This window comes from Rhinopithecus roxellana, chromosome 5, assembly GCF_007565055.1.
Source record: "Rhinopithecus roxellana isolate Shanxi Qingling chromosome 5, ASM756505v1, whole genome shotgun sequence".
Lineage (NCBI taxonomy): Eukaryota > Metazoa > Chordata > Mammalia > Primates > Cercopithecidae > Rhinopithecus > Rhinopithecus roxellana.
The window spans coordinates 15,208,426-15,214,851 of record NC_044553.1 but is presented as its reverse complement, the minus strand read 5'-3'; positions in this window follow the sequence as shown (position 1 = coordinate 15,214,851).

Here is a 6,426-nt window from a genome sequence, read left to right as displayed (position 1 = left end):
TAGCAGCAACCTTGGAAGGTAGATAGTTTCATTTTCATTTTATAGATTAAAAAGTCTGAAACTTAGAACAGTTAAATTACTTGGGCAAGGTCACCAAGGAAGCACACAGAGGCAGATCTGTCCAACTCCACGGCCATGGTCTGTCCACACTGCAGGCTCTCTCTGGGGTGCTGTGTCTCCACCAGCAGGACAGCCCTGCCTCAGCCTCACCTGTTCCCACCCAGCCCGTCCTCAGCTGGGGGAGTGAAGGAGGGTCTTCTCAGGCCTCTTCCTTCCTGTTCTCAGTGGCAGAGAGCAAATTAGGAAGCAGAAGCAGAACACTCTAGAAAACTACTTTTTCTGAGGCCAACTCTCCACTCTCAGTCTTATACGAACCCTTCCTATTCCTAATGCTGCAGAGGTCAGCCCCTCCCTTTGGACCCTACCTTTTGCCCTCATTTATAGTACTTTCTACTCCCCTCACTTCCTCTCTTCCCCCATATCGCTCTCATCCCTTTTTCAGCCTGAGCCTGATTCTCTGCCCCACCACACCTTACCCCAGCCTCCTCTGACGATGAAATAGAAGCGACCACAGATGAGTGGTACCAACTATAGAATTTCTGACTTACCATCTCATTCCCTCCACTTTAGTGCCTATGCCTTCCTCCCCTTTATACTTTGTGATTGTCTCTCACATATTTTGTCCTTTATTTTCTTTAATTTAGCTCTTTCCATCCTTTCCCCATCTTATTGCTCCAGTGACATGCTGTGATGATTCTGGGGTTCGCTCTCACCCTCCACTCCCCTATCTCTGTGTCCAAGGCAAACCCACCCAAACCCACACAGCCAACAGCACCGGATGGACTGTGCATACTTGGGCTGTCATTTACACTCTTTCTCCAGCCCAGGGTTTGTCCCTACTCTTGCTGCAGCCTGGCCCACATAAAGGCTGGTGCCTGCAATGCTCTGTGGGGATAAACAATGGTGACAAAAGAAAAAGTGGACTTGGGCCGGGCGCGGTGGCTCAAGCCTGTAATCCCAGCACTTTGGGAGGCTGAGACGGGCGGATCACGAGGTCAGGAGATCGAGACCATCCTGGCTAACACAGTGAAACCCCGTCTCTACTAAAAATACAAAAAAAAAAACTAGCCGGGCGAGGTGGCGGGTGCCTGTAGTCCCAGCTACTCAGGAGGCTGAGGCAGGAGGATGGCGTAGACCCGGGAAGCGGAGCTGGCAGTGAGCTGAGATCCAGCCACTGTACTCCAGCCTGGGCGACAGAGCGAGACTCCGTCTCAAAAAAAAAAAAAAAAAGAAAAAAAAGAAAAAGTGGACCAGAGTACCTAAATATTTATATATCCACATAGAATTCGTGCTGTGCTGATTCTGGGGCTCACTCTCACCCTCCTCCACCCCCATCCCTGCATCCAAGGCAAACCCACCCAAATCCACACAGCCAACAGCATGGGATGGACTGTGCACACTCGGGTTGTCATTTACACTCTTTCTCCAGTCCATGGTGCTGTCCCCACCCTTGCCGCAGCCTGGCCCACATGAAGGCTGGTGCCTGCAATGCTCTGTGAGGATACACAACAGTGACAAAAGAAAAAAGCGGACCACAGTACATAAATATTTATGTATCCAAATATAATCCAGAAATACATATATGTATTTTTTAATATCAACTTTAAAAATTAAAGAACATGTTGACTATCATGAGACTTCTGTTTCTAAATGTTGATGTCTTCCATAAAGAAATGAAAAATATTAAAATTACAATGCCACTAAGAGACCTATCTTGTTCCCTGAGAATTGTGGGCATTTTTAGTCTTTCCTCCTCAAAAAATAAAAATAAAAATCTAGCAATTCTAGTTCTCCAATAATTTCCTTTTTGAACAGGTTTCTCTTTTTATAAATTAATTCTGTAGACACGTGGTTCTACTGTAATCCATGTCCAAGTAGAAAATAAGTACCATATTCAGAAGCAGCAGCAGTGTGGGATGGGACAGGGAATCTGACTTCCCAACTGACTTCACAGATAAAAGCTCTGGTTCAGTGCAGACTGCATGATGAAAGATCTCCCCATTTTAAGTAGAGTTGATAAATGAAAAATTTGGATTTTCCAAGTAAACGAATTATTTGGTCATACTTCACTTTACAAAGGTTTCACCAAAAAAAAAAAAAAAAAAGTTCTCTAAAAGTCTGCTAATCTCAAGGAGTTAAAGCAGTACTCAATTTATCACATATTAATTTGCATACAACTTCTCTGAACTGAAACAGCTCCTGTAAAAGACGTATACCTACGAGCAAAACATGAATTAAGAAACCCAAAGCTCTAATTCATACGAAAGAGAAAGAAAAGATTCGTTAGCCGCTTGGAAAACTCACAAACAAAATCAGCCTTGTAGATAGTGGAAATTAAAGGGTGCTGGTCAACATTCCCAGGCCTCACATGAAGGATATCATGTGAAAGTGATGTCCTTCACATCACCATTCATTTCACCATTATTTCTCTTTAGCCTAGAGTCCTCTGGATGTCTGCCCAATAAGCACATTCCTTAATTCCTTGGTTTCTACACTTCTTAATGTTACAAACCTCTTTAAGATTTTGATTTTAAAACCCTCCTAAAATATTCCCACCTGCCAGAAATACACCAAATTTTGTGAAATTTTTTGAAAGGTGGGTCAGTCCACCTGCCTTAAGCTAAGGTCGCAATAATCACTTAGCAGGGAACTGACAGCAAGCTGAGAACAAGTATCGAACAGAAGGCAGGCCCTAAATTCATGGCATCGAATAAGAGGAAAGAATTCAGTGAATCAACTCCTTCTTTACAATGCTACAGACTACCATCCCAAGTTGGAAGAACCCGTCCTGAAAGTTCTGAAAATTGTGATTTGGAGGTGAAGGTAGCAGGAGTCGAGACTGTCTTAGAAAAGCACTTAAACAACATTGAAGTGAGTGGAGACCAATGCCTTGAAAATCCTTTAGAACAAAATTCTGCCATCTTGTTATGATTTCTTAAATTATACATTCTCAGACAGTGAATATCCAAGATGTGGCCAGAGCTATTTAAAAACACTTCAGAGCATGTGAGCATAATTTCATACTACATTATAAGGAATTCTTACAAAATTACATGATTCATCTTCTGAACCCCAAGCCATTTTTAAACAGGAAAAGTGCTCTGAAACTATAAACCCCAATTATTTGGCTTTCTTGTAACAAAGGCTTCTGAAATTAAGGATATGCTTTAAGACTACATTCATTGGCCAAAATAGATAGTTTGCAATTTAAACAAGAGGAGTTTTGTCTCAAATGGCTGACTTGGCTAAGCATAACATTCTTTTCATCATTTTCTTCTTTACCCAGTGTTTTTCTGTCGTAAGGACATTAATGTCTCCTAAATTTTCCTTCAGGTTTTCTTCCCAGGGAATCTACTGAAGAAATGTTAAGTTTCAAAAGCTATTCCTTGAAAATAAACATTTTTTTTTTTTTTTTCCCGAGACAGAGTCTTGCTCTGTCGCCCAGGCTGGAGTGCAGTGGTGTGATCTTGGCTCCTTACAACCTCTGCCTCCCAGGTTCAAGCGATTCCCCTGCCTTAGCCTTCTGAGTAGCAGGGACTATAGGCGCACGCCGCCACCATGCCCGGCTAATTTTTTGTATTTTAGTAGAGACAGGGTTTCACCATGTTGGCCAGGATGGTCTAGATCTCCTGACCTCGTGATCCACCCACCTCGGTCTCCCAAACTGCTGAGATTACAGGCGTGAGCCACCGCGCCCCACCAAAAACAAACGTTTTTATTAGCCAACAGGCTGTTGGAAAGCTGGTCCAATTTTAGACTTCAGGTGTGTTATAAGGCAAAACTACTGTTATTCCTGCTTTAAGCTAAGATCAGGATGCAGCATTCACCTGGGAAATACAGAAGCCCTCCTTAAGGAAATTAGCTCAGCCCTTCCAGCCAGGGACTCACAATACATGGAGGAAGGAACTAAGTATCCAAGATGGACCACATGTGTCAGACAAGGGCACAGGTATATTGTCCATTAATTCAGGAATATTCCAATGGAACTCGGACTGTCCCAGGGATTGCCATCCTGTTTGGCTGAGCTCTGCAGTTCCGGAGGCATAGCAGCCTCTGCTGGTGGCCCCTTGGCAGACTGGGCAGAGTGCTGTGGCCCCCAGTTGCTCCAGGCACTGCGGTTCTCCTGCGGGGGAGGGGCTCACCGCCTCTGTGTCACGCTCTGCTGGATGGACCCCTAAACAGTACGTCACTGAGCCCTAATTTGTCACAGAGCATAATGGCATAATTTTTACTTGCAGCTCTCTCTCCTCCAGGCCCAAACGTGCTTCCAGGGTCTAAGCTACGATTCAAGTCTCCTAACAGCCCTAGGGCTAGACTCAGTCTTTCTCTTTCCCTCTGACAAGTAAGGCTTTGACAGAAAAGTCCTTGCTCCCTAGGGATATTGCTCACAAGATCTCCTTAGCCTCTGCAAATAGACAGGGCAACTCATTGCTGTGAATACAAGTAAGCCTCAGCTGAGGCCCTCACTACAGTAGGCGGCTACTCAAACATTCCCTTGGAGGTGATCTGACATTATCTATGAAATAAAATCATCTTAATTAGAGCAAGAAACATGTCTCACGTGATAAAGAACAAAGAGATTTTGATTCAGGAGACAGAAGACCACCAGAGCAAGCAAACAGGGGAAGGCAAGGAGAACAGAAAAGGAAAAACCTAAGGAGGAAATATGGGGCAATGGGCTTGTGCTAGTATAGGGCTTCCCAGTGATATAGCTGCCAAGGGGCAGAAGCAGCTTTTCATTCCTCGCAATGATACATAGATCACCACCAGTTAGACCAAGACCCAGCCTCCACTCCAAAACACTTTGCATGAAGTGTGCATAAATGTTCTGTGACCTGCTTGTGACTGTAATCCAGGAAAGCCAGGAGAGGAGTAATGACAGGGTAAAGAAAATTCATTATGCTATTTACCCCCTCAGGCTCAAAGCTCCGGCTATTGGATTTTGCTGATCATAACAGGCTGTTGTGTGCTGCTGGGGATGGCTGCAGCCTGCCAACATTTGGACATTTCTGTGGGTTTAATTATTCTCTAGTAATAACTTCTCCCTAATTCTATGAAGAACAGATGAGCAGCAATACTAGCCCAGGGTCCTGTGTACTATGCAGGAGACAGATACAGCTTTTTGCAAACACAGTTTATGAATGTCATATCTACATTTTGATGTACTCACTATAAAGCTGCAATACCAATAATAACGGTCTTTCCATTACAGATATTTAAATAAATGCTTTCCATGTGAAGCAGGAGTAATTATTATCAATATTTGGGTGAACCAGAATGCTGGTGACAGCTCCAACAGCTGCATTCAGCCTTGGCTCAGTAACAAAACACAGAAAGCTCCCCAGTGAGAAACAAGGCAGGGTTTGATAAATTCCATTCAGCTCTTCAGTTACAGATTATTAAAAGACGAATTATAAAATTGGCACAATAATAGCCATGCACATTCTTTCTGGCCAGCATCATCCCCAGGGCTCTGATAATCACAGTGGAATCTTTAAATCAGAGGACAGTTCAGGTCTAACTCAAACAGACAGTGTTTGTAAAGCTGCCATGCACCATTAGCGCACGTACTTCCCTGAGCAATTGTTCGATTACTTACCACAGACAGCCACACACGGTTGCTGATGGAACAAAGACAGCACAAGATGGCATAAGGGTGTGAGCATCACCTTTTTCTGGTCCACGGGACAGGACTCAGGAGATGGAGGCAGGCAGACAATGCTTTCAATATTTTTAAGCAGAGGCCTTGGACTGAGGGCAGTGTCCTTCATGCTTTCCACACCAGACGAAAGGTTTTGGCAGTATGTTCTTGTGGATTCTAGGTGGAATTCAGCAAAATATATGTAATCTATTAGGATGTTGAATATTTCCAGTCCAATACACTAAATATCTGATCCCTTTCAGATTGCCTGTATTAGAGTTCTCTGCAGAAATGAAACTAATCATATCTAGTTTTATATGTGTATATATCATACACACATATAGAACATATACATATATGCTCATATATATCATATACATGTATTTAGAAAACAAAAGAAGCCAGGTGCGGTGGCTCACGCCTGTAATCCCAGCACTTTGGGAGGCCGAGGCGGGCAGATCACGAGGTCAGGAGATGAAGACTATGGTGAAACCCCATCTCTACTAAAAATAATAAAAATCAGCCAGGCTCGGTGGCGGGCGCCTGCAGTCCCACCTACTCGGGAGGCTGAAGCAGGAGAATGGCATGAACCCAGGAGGCGGAGCTTGCAGTGAGCCGAGATTGCGCCACTGCAATCCAGCCTGGGCAACAGAGTGAGACTCCATCTCAAAAAACAAAACAAAACAAACAAACAAGCAAAAAGGTAAAGAGAGACACGTATATTT